This window comes from Amblyomma americanum, chromosome 2 (assembly GCF_052857255.1).
Source record: "Amblyomma americanum isolate KBUSLIRL-KWMA chromosome 2, ASM5285725v1, whole genome shotgun sequence".
Lineage (NCBI taxonomy): Eukaryota > Metazoa > Arthropoda > Arachnida > Ixodida > Ixodidae > Amblyomma > Amblyomma americanum.
The window spans coordinates 54,637,430-54,649,153 of NC_135498.1; the positions used below are offsets into that span (position 1 = coordinate 54,637,430).

The 11,724-nt window shown below is 45.1% G+C and overlaps 1 pseudogene; it reads left to right on the forward strand.

The window, feature by feature from the left end:
• Positions 1 to 254: 254 nt before the first annotated feature.
• On the forward strand, positions 255 to 398 carry LOC144122329 (U2 spliceosomal RNA; annotated as a pseudogene).
• The last annotated feature ends 11,326 nt before the right edge of the window (positions 399 to 11,724 follow it).

An 11,724-nucleotide genomic window follows, 5' to 3' on the forward strand; every position in this document is an offset into this window, starting at 1 on the left:
CACACCAAACGACTCCGCCTATCGGACGAGAGAAAAAAAGAAAGGCTAGTACAGAGATGCAGCTAGAAGACTTGGTCTGTGCAGAGGTGCAACAAAAAGGAATAGGGAGGAGATGTGAAGGAGGATTGGACCATTAGGCCGCCTATCCCACGTACGCTTTTTTCCAGAGGTGCACTCAGGCCACGTAATATGTGCTTCGCGCAGTTAGATCGTCTTGCTATGACGACCACGCCGACAACTTGCCTTTGTGGTTTATAAATGTCCGGACCCCGTAGAGTATCTGTTACGGGTCCAAGTTGGACTTATTTTTGGAAATGTGGCGGAGAGTTTGAAGGATTCTTCACTCCCGCCACTGGTTGGCCCGGTATTGCACTGCCTCCGGGATCGGCCTTGTCTTTAGCGCGTCTGTACTATCCTGTCATTATATCCCATCTTTAAACTCTCCTACCATCTGCACATGGTAGCGATTGTGGCTCGGCTTGAGCCAGTGGGCAGGCCTGTGCACTTTCCTTTTCTTTCTTCCTGGCAACAACTTCTCTCCCTCTCTCTCTCTTTGTGGCTTTGCAATATGTGAGGAGGGTGCTGTCGTCGTCCTCTCAAGATCCGAAGAACCAAGATAGCTGCGTAGGCATTCAAGCGTCCCTCGAAAATTTTTCGGTTATAATAGTGTGTGCGCACAACAAAGGTCGAATTAAACTTGATTAGGGCGCCACACTGCCTGTACATTTTCAAAGCAATTTTTAGACTTTCTGCAAAGCAAATTGTTATGAAATGTGGAGGTTATTATAAGCAAAATTACTTGGTTACATGTCATTGCTTTGTACAAGGGTGTATATAGCAGCCCGCCTTTTCTCTCTCCACACGCCGCATTAAACTGGACAGCCTGCTTTCGGCTCTTACTATTGATTCCCCGAGTAGTGTGAAATGCTAGACCGACACAAAGGCAACTGCGGGTTAAACTTATTGATCGGAACGAATAGTGGCTTCTGCTTTCGGCTCTTACTATTGATTCCCCCCGTAGTGTGTGTGAAATGTCGGACCAACACAAAGAGAATTGCAGGTGAAAATTAGCGATCGGGACGAATGGTGGCTTCTGTTATAGCGTCATTCAATTGCACCTCGCTTTTCCGTTGCAAGTAAGCGAATATCCTTGCGTTCTAGCATACTATTCCAACGAATATGCTTCATGAACGCAGCCCTCCCATTTTACTGACAACAGGATGAAATTGTACGTAGTGTACCCGTGGTGTGCTGACAAGAGTCACAAAGTAAGCAATCTCTACGCGATTTTTATTTCCTCCGCTGCAAGCCACTCCGGTATCCTATAAGCGCGCCAACTAAATTGGCGCTGCTGCTCGTCACGTGCGCAGATCGCGGCTCGCTCTCGACGTTTATCAGGCGCGTTCTGTGGCACGCGAGCAGTAATTAGCGCCGCGTCGAGCCGAAGGTGCCTTTTTGTGTGGCACAGCGGAACAGAATGGAGAGTGACACCCTCTTTTTATATTCTTTAGCGGCAGCGTCGGCGTATGATGCGTAGAGCGTCGAGCTCGTCGCGGAGGAGACAGGAAGGTCCTGCTGCAAAAAAAAAAAAAAAAAAAAAAAAAACCGGCGGAGGCCACCGAAGAGCGGAGCCTTCACGCCATCATCACTGCTGCGATCTCCTTTCGTGGTGTGCGGTGTCGGCTCCTTTTGTTGTGTCACCCGGCTTGCTATCTGCGTGGCAGCCGAACATCGCTGGTGGCGGCTGTGGTGGCGCGGAACGCATTATGGTTTTATGAATCGTCCATCGGCGCCTATTTTCTGGAGTCACTGTCAGGGGCATTCATAACGGCAATGAAAATGCAACATTCGTCTGTACTGTACGAAACTGTGACGGTGGCAGGTACGTCCGAAGAAGTCGACGAAACGCGGAACTTGCGTGGGAAGACAAAATGGGAAAGGGAGCACACGGAGGTCTTTGCTATCCTCCTTGCCCCGACGTTGTGTCGCATTTCCCGTCTCTTCTACAGGCCTGGATGCACGGGCTCGCGCCTGTCCTTGTCGGCGTTTTAGTTGTCCTTTGTAATGAGTACGCAAATCACAGACGACTTTCTTCTCTATCACTATCGTAAGCAATAAGAGATCACAGAGAGCACGCTTAAGGAGAGTGTTTGAGCGTGCGTCAATAAATAAAGGTTGCACTCTGTTATTTGTCCTAACCCTCGATACAGGCTAACGGAAGGGAGTGGAGAAACGCCTTTTTCCAGTAGAAAGAGTTCCGAGTGGCTGCCATTTCCAGCGATTGCGGCCGCCATAACAGCTCCACTTTTCCCGTCAACAGCAGTTGGATAACTCGTAGAATGCAGGAGGCAGGCTTGAATTATGCTTAACGACTTGTTTTAACTGCTTTTCGCATGCGATCAAGCCCTATTAGGGTAATATGGAAGCAAAGAAAATACAGACATGACGGCTGGTGAGCGACATCAACTACAAGTGAAGCGATTCGCCCCATTCTAAGGCACGTGCGTTTCGCTGAACGGATGTCGTGTAGACGAGGCACTCACGCCACGATTCACAAAGCGTAAATTGTCTGATCGTGCTGATCAATGAACTAATTTTAATTAGGTGATTGCTAGTTCAGCACACAAAATGACTTCTTCTATCCAGTTAATGAGCAGGGACGGCGTATTCATATTCAAGCCCTGTTATGACTGCTTACGCTGGAGCTAAAATTGGGTACCACCACCAGAGAGGGTTGTTTATCTTCGAAAACAAATGTGCTCCAAACAACCCTAGATACGCGAAACAAGATTTTGTGGCGCCGACTTACGGTTTATTTTTTTTTTTTCGCGGCGTGCTGGTTTTCCTCATTCGCGGAAAAGCTCCCTTATTGCACTTTCCCAGCGCCTGTAAGATATGTCGGTTTGGCTGTTATTAAGTTTCCAGTTTTTTACTGCCGTTTGTTCAGCTGCTTACTCAGCTATAGTGCGTTTGTGGGAGCCATATTAAACTGTGTTATGGATCTAGCTTAAGCAATAGCGTCATGAATAAAAAATAAGTCGCCTAAATCTGCGCAATGGTTCCACGCAAAAGCCCTGTGCTTGGAGCTGATTACTTGGCTGCAGTATTTGCATTTCGTTTTCAAAAACGTGCATAATGGCGCATTGAGATTTTGAAAGCGAAACTTGTTATCCTAAAGGGGAACGTTTAAGCCTGGTGCCCGGGGAAAGACCTAGGAAGCCCCATCCACTTCACATGAAATGCACGTTTCCCTTTTTACGTTCGTCTAAACCTGGTGGAAGGCAGTGTCAGTGACGCCGGTCAAACCAATCAGAAAGTCACTGAGGTAGGTGGCGTAAAACATTAAGAGCGGAAACCTTATATTACCTTGTGCTTGCCGAAAAATGAATTAGCTGGCTACAAACTATCTACAATTGGCGACAATAAATCCGTTTGCTTTTTTGCCTGCTGAGCTGTTTTTTTTCTTTTTATTTGTTGCTTAGACGTTTGCCTAAGAAGGGGCTGAGGCTAAAGGCACAATGTTGCCTGTCAGGGCCTCAGCCCCCTACTACATGACAAACAAACATACAAATTACAAATTATAACAGTCCGGCGGGCCGGTAAAAAAAAGTAGGCCAGATGTAAGCGTTATACAGAGGAAAATACATACGGAAGAAAATACAAACAAAAAAAAAAGACAGAAGCGCGTGACAAAAAATTTGCATAATAAATGTACGATGAGTATATAAATAAGAAACAAGGACCAAGACATACATGAAACACTACATCAAATAACAAAGTTCTACTTAAGGCTTGTTCTAGCCTACTGAAAAACAAGACATTATGTACATATGAACACAAAAAAAGAGTACAGAGAGGCGAACACAGAATCAGTAAAAAAAAGAAAAAAATAGACCACAACTTGCTCGCATAAGAAATTTTAGCGATTGCTATAGGTGACATCGCTGCAGAGAAGAGCTCCCTTACATTCGTTTTTGAAAGTGGAGAAGGGTTTACTGTAATTAATATTTATATCTCTTCTATTGAGAATTCTGATAACTTGAAAAGAAAGTGCTTGACGACCATAATTTGTCCTTATCCTCGGCATCTCTATTTTCGGGTCTCTGATAGCGTACAAGTTTATTCTGTCTGTGGATGTGACATACAAGCGATTTTTATGTATCCATTGTAGCAACTTAAAGTAGTATACCTTGTCTGCCCTCAGCATATTGCACTTTAAAAAAAGTGGATGCGTTCTTGGAGCGCAACTGGGTGGAGCGCAACTGGGTGGTGCAAAATTATTAATAACAGCCACTAGCGCGACTATGTCATTATTCGCGTAAAAGTTACGAGAAAACTAACAGGCGTGAAATTATAAGCCTACCTGCACGTTACTATTAGAGAGCGTATACGCAGTTCTTTAGTTTGTCTATCTCGGAAGGTTATTCTTGGCCAAATTCGCAGCTGATATCGGTTTAGGGTTACTGACTCTCGCCCTCTCATACAGCACATCTCGGAATTCGCAGGTTGCCAGCGAAAATACATCTACGATTAGAGATTGCTGTCTTGCGTGATTTATCCTAAAGGATAACTTGACGGGTGATGTATTTCTCAGTTATTGGGCTTTTAGGAGCAAAGTTGGCTTGCTTGGCTTCTAAGTCCGTGCGACGCTCTATCACGCAATTAAAACGCTCCAACGTGAAGCCCCAGCTTCATGTTGTAGTCGTGTGAACTGAAAAGTGATTAGCTGCAGCCTTTCGCAGCATAGTGATTCCTTTCGAGCCTTTCGCAGCATAGCCTTTCGATGCGTAGTGAGCTGTTAACGATAGCGATCCAAAACTACTTTCTCTGCTAAGATTCAGGCGGAACTCCACTGCAGATCTAAGTGAGCAGTTTTCTTCCAGCTCTTTAATATACCGTGTTTTCTCGCACAATACATGAACTCGCATTAACCCCCCCCCCCCCCCGCTGTGGTTACCAAACAGTGTATTTTTGTTCCATCACATATTGACCGCATCCTTTCCTTTCGATGCGTAGTCAACTGATAACGATAGCGAATGCTAACCGGCAACTTTTTTTGAACATTTAAAACAGTACCGATAATGCAAGGCCACCTCTGCTGATTCTCAAGCCTACTATTCCTCACCCTACGGGACGAAGCGCCAATAGGAGTGTTTAGCGAGGAGTGCGAGAAACAATACCAAATCACGTCGGATGGCAAACGGTTCTGCTGTTCGATTTGTTTTACTAAGGATTGTGCACTTGCTGTGGTGGGGCTTCGCTTTGAATGTTTAGAGTTTTGCTATAGGGAACTCTACTTGGGCTCTATTTGGGCAGAATTATGGGCTGCTGCGCGAATGATAGATGTAGTTTTAAGATAAAAGTTACTGACTAAGTTGTCGAATACGGAAATAATGCTGAAGAGTGAGTTTTGTTTTATTGACAAAGTAAGCCGTACCTGTTTAAGTACGCCATCTATCAGCCTGCATTTTGGCCTATTTTTAGCACTTATGTTTTTTTTTCCTGAATGTTTTTACCCAGTGTAATAAACGCATCTTCAAATCTCGCGGAGCTTATTGAAAACGAAACGGCGTTCATTACGCGAGTAAATACGGTATGTTTGTTAATTTCTTACTTAATTTTACTTGCAGATTTCTCTCACAGAAGCGGAATGGTTATTTTTCATTTTACTTCAGTCAAAGGCACAAGAAAACACTGCCTCGTTAACGCTAGAGTGTGGTGATCGCTGGATAAGTCTATGGTAATGCGTGAAAAAAGTAGTGCACAAATATTTAGCATCCTCGTACTCCACTTTAGAAGTCCCCTGGTCGAAACGTTGGCAAGAACCCTGGGGCTTTCTCCTCTCTTGTTCACTTTGTGAGTGCCACTTTTCGCTAGTGGGTTCACAGCTACTATAACGAGGAGATGGTTTCTGACCAACCGCGTATACCCTCGAAGTCAACAAAAGTTATCACTCTCTCTGCCGCTCTTGCTGCTTTGGCTATTCTCACGATTTCGATAGGCAGTCACACTAGTCTAGACGTTGTTGGCTAAAATGGTAGCGTCCATATGAGCGAAGGAAAGATAAGAGGCACAGTTTAGTTTTGATCAAATGTTCAGGGGAATCCCAGAAGGTGGAGTAGATTTGTTGCAAAGTAGTATTTACTGTTTGGCATCCACCCAAGCGCAGCCATGCGCCTACAAAGAAAAGCTACACAGCTTGGACGGATACTTAGCAGTTTAAGAAGAATTCACCCTGACCGGGGTTCGAACCCACGAAAACCGCTTCACCGGAGCAGCCGGTCTACGAAGTGAGCCAACCAGGACGGCTAGCATATGGTATGGCGAGAGCGAATTGATTATTAGCTCGAAGAGAGAACAGTGTTGGTCAGATGTTTATGGGAATCCCCCAAGGTGCAGTAGATTTTTAATGAGCGAGTAATTATTAATTGGCATCCACCCAAGCGCAGTTAAATATACTCCACCTCGGGGGACAGTCCTCTGTCGACCAACACTGTTCCTGCTTCTACGAGTACTTACTGATCTATTCGCTCTCGCCTCACCATATGCTATCCGTCCCGGTTAGCCCTGTTAGTAGAGCGACTGCTGCGGTGAAGCGCGGTCCTGGGATCGAACCCCCGACCAGGAGGAATTTTCAGTTAACTACGAAGTTTGTGTCGAAGCTCAATAGCTTTTCTTTGTAACCGAATGGCTGCGCTTGGCTTGATCCCAATGAGTAATTACTTGTTTTTTACGCTGTGGTCTCTTTCCCGCTCTGTGAATTAAGTGATCCGGCACGAAGTTTCTTTAGCTGAGTGCAGTCGCAGGCTGTCATAGGTCTCAGAATCATGTTCTCAAAATAGTTGTTGCAGAAACAAATCTCTGACTGAAAAAAAGCTTAGTAATACTTACTTTATTCCTCACTCTGTGGCGACGCCACAAAAAAAAGCTTAGCAACTCTAAACACCAATGCTTACTGCCTACTGCTGGCTACTATTGTGAGGGAAAAGTTCCGAAGGATGCGAATAGGTCTGTCTTTGTGTTCATAAGTTTGGGCGACGTTCTCCAGAGTTTTCTGAATATAGGAGATAAAAACATTTGATGCATGACATAAAATGCACAACACTTTCTCTTTGCAAACGAGGTAACTTCAGCTCTGTCGAATAAAGCGCTGCGACAGTCCCACGAAAAATAAGCAGCGAGAGGAAATATGTTGCCTGAAGCCAACTGTGAGAACAAACCTCACCGGGTTACTTTGTTCGCTTATATTTTGAAGCTTGCTAGGCAATGCACTGTACTTTGTCGCATATCTAGTCGAATACGTACGCCTCTACGCTTTAACTTTGTCATCTCTCCTGTTCCTACGCACAATAGAAGTGGACGCGGAGTGTGTAAGGAGATGAGCGTACTACAGGAATGACTACAATCTGCGCGGGAAAAGACAGCAACTCCCCACCAGTATTTTCGTCGACAGGAGCACACAGCCAGGCTCGGATAAAGAGATGTGAAGTGAACCAAAGTAAGAAAAAAGTTATCTGCGCATGCTTAGCGCCTACTAGATTCAAAGAGGAAAAGAAGCGCCAGAAAGACAGCAAGAAAGAGGCCACGATCCGAGTGGCGCTGGTATCACGCACGAAAGACCAGAGATGCGTCAAGACAGCATGCGCCGGGCATCTCAAAGCCCGTCAAAAAGCCGGATTTAAGCTGTCTTGCCATCTTGTCTTTTTAAGGGCACGTTTGTGCTGTTTTTCAAGTTTTGCGGCTCTATACTTTGAAAGAGAATATTTTTTTTTTGCATAAGAATATTTTTTATTGCTTGCTTTGCCGGAGTACAAAAAAAAAAACGAAATGGACAGTTTTGCTTTCAGTTTTTTTTAATAAGATCTAGAGGGCGACAGCACCACACACCAGCACATTTGAGCAATAATTTAGAAGGCGACGTTTCAACTTATCTAGGTGCTGTCTTTATATATGCCTCGCGTCTAGACGTTTCACGGGCAGTTACCTCCGTTGTTTGTGCATCACAAGAATGATATAAACATCGGCTGCTGCGTGACGGGTCGACACCCCTCGTGGATTCATGAAGGGTGTTTTTGACAGTCCACGCATATTATTGTCTCATTGAAAGTGATACATAACCCATATTTTGTTGCAAAGCTAAGGCAGATGTGAAGGGCAGCTAAACAAGTAAGAGAACTGAAATCAAATGCGTTCTCTTGGAAATATTGTGCATGAATTGTAAGTCAGTCATTGCGGAAGCATTCTTTGAAACTGTACTAAGTAGTAATGTAAGATACGAGATTCTTAATTTAAAATCCTTGAGATAACGGAAGAGCTGAACACGGCAACCCCTGAGCGTACCTTGATAAGAGCTGTGGCTTTGTTCAGGTTGGAACATTTATTCCGGCGACCTCCACTACGGCGCCTCTTTCTTCCTTTCTTTTTTTCCCTCCCTTATTTACTATTTTCCTTACGGCGCGGCTCGGTGTCAACTGATGTGCGAGAGAAGTACTGCGCCATTACCTTTCCTAAAAAAAAAACAATTTGAATTTTCAAGCTTGAAGTACGCTTGTAAAGCTTGTTTTCTGCACACACGCCCTTGCTGCTAGGCTACACACTTTTCAGAGGCTCCCAAGCGATATCGAGGGCGGCTGTAAAGCAGGGTGGTTCGTTCGTCAGGGCAGATGACAACTGGGGATCCTACGCAGAGAATAACTTTTATTTTCCAGCTCAAGTACGAGCCCAAAAAGAGAACGCACAGATTGGCTGTAAAGCGTGATACAAAGATTTATGAAAAGGCAAAATGACTAAACGCTCTGCTCCTCTTTATATGTATTCATGTGGCCAGTTATTTTGTTTACTCAGGTTTAACATGATAGCGTTGTGGAGCCCGTGCTGCAGAAAGGCCGGCGTCGTCGTCGGCGTCGTTGGCCGTGAGCGAGAAATCCGCGAAAAAATCACCAGGAGAACCAACCTAGGTGGCCCACCTATGTGGCAGGTGGGCCACCTAGGTTGGTTCTCTGGGGATTTTTCTCTCTCTCTGGGGATGATGCCCCGTGAACTTGTGGCGTCATCACAGCCTGCCAATTGGATTGTGAGGAAACTATCCACCGTGACAGGGTCACATTTAAATTAATGATTGGTAGTGAGATATTGCTCGGGAAGAGCAACCTGGGCCTCACAAGCCCCACCAGTGTCTGTGTATGAAAAAGTCACCTGCCGGGGCAGTGGCGCATCGCTTAACCGCTGCACCACTGCGACAGTAGTGGTACGAGGACTCCCAGGGATCAATGCACGGAAACTAGAGAATGGCCAGCTGCGCATATATGGGCGTTAACCCATTGACGCTATGACGTCGCGTTTATAACGTACCTGTTCGGTGACGACGGCTAAAACCTATGCAAAGCCATACCTGGGAACTGGCTGAGGTTTAAGTACACAAAAAAAAACACTCACCGCGTGTTTCCGATTAGCTGCCGTGTTTGGCGGCCCCTAAGGCTGTTTGCACAAAGACGCCGCACCCAACTAGGGCAAACGGCCACTCTTATGCACACTGATCTCTCGTCGTTCAGATTCTGACTCAGTGATTCGTTGCCTTACGCGGCGCCGATGTTTGCATTGGTTGGTGAGGTGCACCGAAAGGCCGCCGCCGCTGCTACTTCCTCTGCGATAGCAATTATCGAGTCGACCTGTGGCCTGCGAGGCCTCATTGCCCACGGTTTCTCGCAGTGACCTTGCTTGACGTCTCTATACAAAACGCGGACGGGATGACACGCTGCAACTACGTCATCACAGACGGCCGTTTTATGCCCTCTAATTCCCAGGTGAAACGTAAAAGTGCCGTGGGCTTTGCGGTGTCAGTGCAGGTTAAAGGTCTCGAGGTGGTCGAAACTATTCAGGAACCTTTCAGTACGGCACCGTTTTATCTGTTTCTTCTTTCACTCCCACCTCCCTCTCTTCCCTCACGATGCAGCTGAGGTGTGCACCGCGATTTGAGACACATACTGCACATTCCATTTATTAATAATCATTCTTGAGTATAGAGCTCGCGAGTCCAACCACAGAGTGGTTCAGATCTGCATGTTGCTTTTCTATTGTACGACCTGTCAACATAATAAGGGCAGAGAGCATTATATGACGAGTAGTAGTAGAGGTTACTTTTTAAAGATAATAACAAAAAGAAAGAAAAAGATTTTTGGTAGCCCCGGTGTCTGCCATCGCTACGGAAGCACCTGAGCTGGGGAAGCAGAAATAAAGAGATAGCAAGCAGACTGGAGAAATGAAATCAAAGAGGCTAGAGGACATACAGAAAGGATAGGCGGAAGAGACATACTGTATACAAGCGTTCTATTTACACTATGACATACATACAGGTCTGGCGCGTGTGATGTGAAAATTGATTTGTGTGTGTCTCTTTCGTGGTTTAGCCACTCTAAGCTCAGGATCACCTTTCTGCTTTGCATTCGATAACAACCATTCCTCTTTCTTTCTCCGACTATTATTCCCTGCAATGTGATTTCTCTGCATGAACGAACACCGCCGGAAGGTCGCTATAAAGCTACCCCACTATTATTTTTCAATGACTCATAATGTAGAGATGGTCGCGTTTTTCCTTTGTTCATGGCGACCAGTGCATTGTGTTGTAGACAAAAAAAATGCATTGTCAGGGAAAGGTGTTCAGTAGGATAGTTAAGCGCGGCTGGCAAAGTACCGGTCAGAAAAATTGACCTGAAAAGTGAGCGGAAAAAAGAAAGGAAAACGACAGCGTTCTGTCAGTTTCTCAGCGAAGTCAATAAACAAGCTTCCTCTCGGGAGCACATCACTAAATTTTTCAGCGTGTTCGAGTAAACATCTATGCGACAGAACATTCACTGCGAGTAGCTGCCGCCAGAAGAAAGATAAACTAAAGAGAAAGGAGCCGCATCGTAGGCACGCACTTTAAACAGGGGGTCAAAGACGCAAGAAGAATTTCCTAGAAACGACAACAAACATAAAAAACAGGGGTTTCCCATTCGTCGCTTTCATTGGCTTACTTTTATTTTTTTCTGAGAGAAAAAAAAGCTTACAGGTGGCCCGATATCAGCTTACGAAAAGCTTTTTTGTTTTAGTAACCGAGAACAATTCTTCCGAGCGCGGAAGGCAGAGGATTTGTCAAGTGGAAGCGCCTTTGTTTAGCTTGCTTTATGGCGACGGGTGTAAGCCTTTTTGAGAACATCACAGTCACAAAGACGCGCTCTTTGGATGTGTCACAATCCTCAATGCATGAAAAATGGTGATTTCGAGATGTGGAATTCGTCGTATATTGAGGATTGCGACACATCGGTAGAGCTTTTATGAATCTGATGCTTTTCTGCATGATAGAACCTAGGCGTACGAAAACAAATTGATCAGTGCGGATGTTTTCTATTTGAAAGAGAAAGAAAGAATTGTGAAAGAAAACCTCTGAAGGCGTGATCTCTGTCCGGATTGCACAGTGAAACAAATGTCTGGATTGCCCAAAATGAGCGGCTATTAAATATATTATTCTCTCAATGGAAAATCCTAAAGCGCTGGTGCAGAATCAGTGTTCATGTAGAGCTTTCGAAAATTATACGCATTATTCACAGGACAGAAGCCGACAAGCTTCTTTAAAGGTAAACTTTTTATAGAGAAAGAGCGTGGGTTCGGAAAATGGGTCGAAATTGATCAGAAGTTTAGTTGTGTTCTGTCAATCTCGCTATGAAAGTTCGAGGTAAGTGTTTTAGA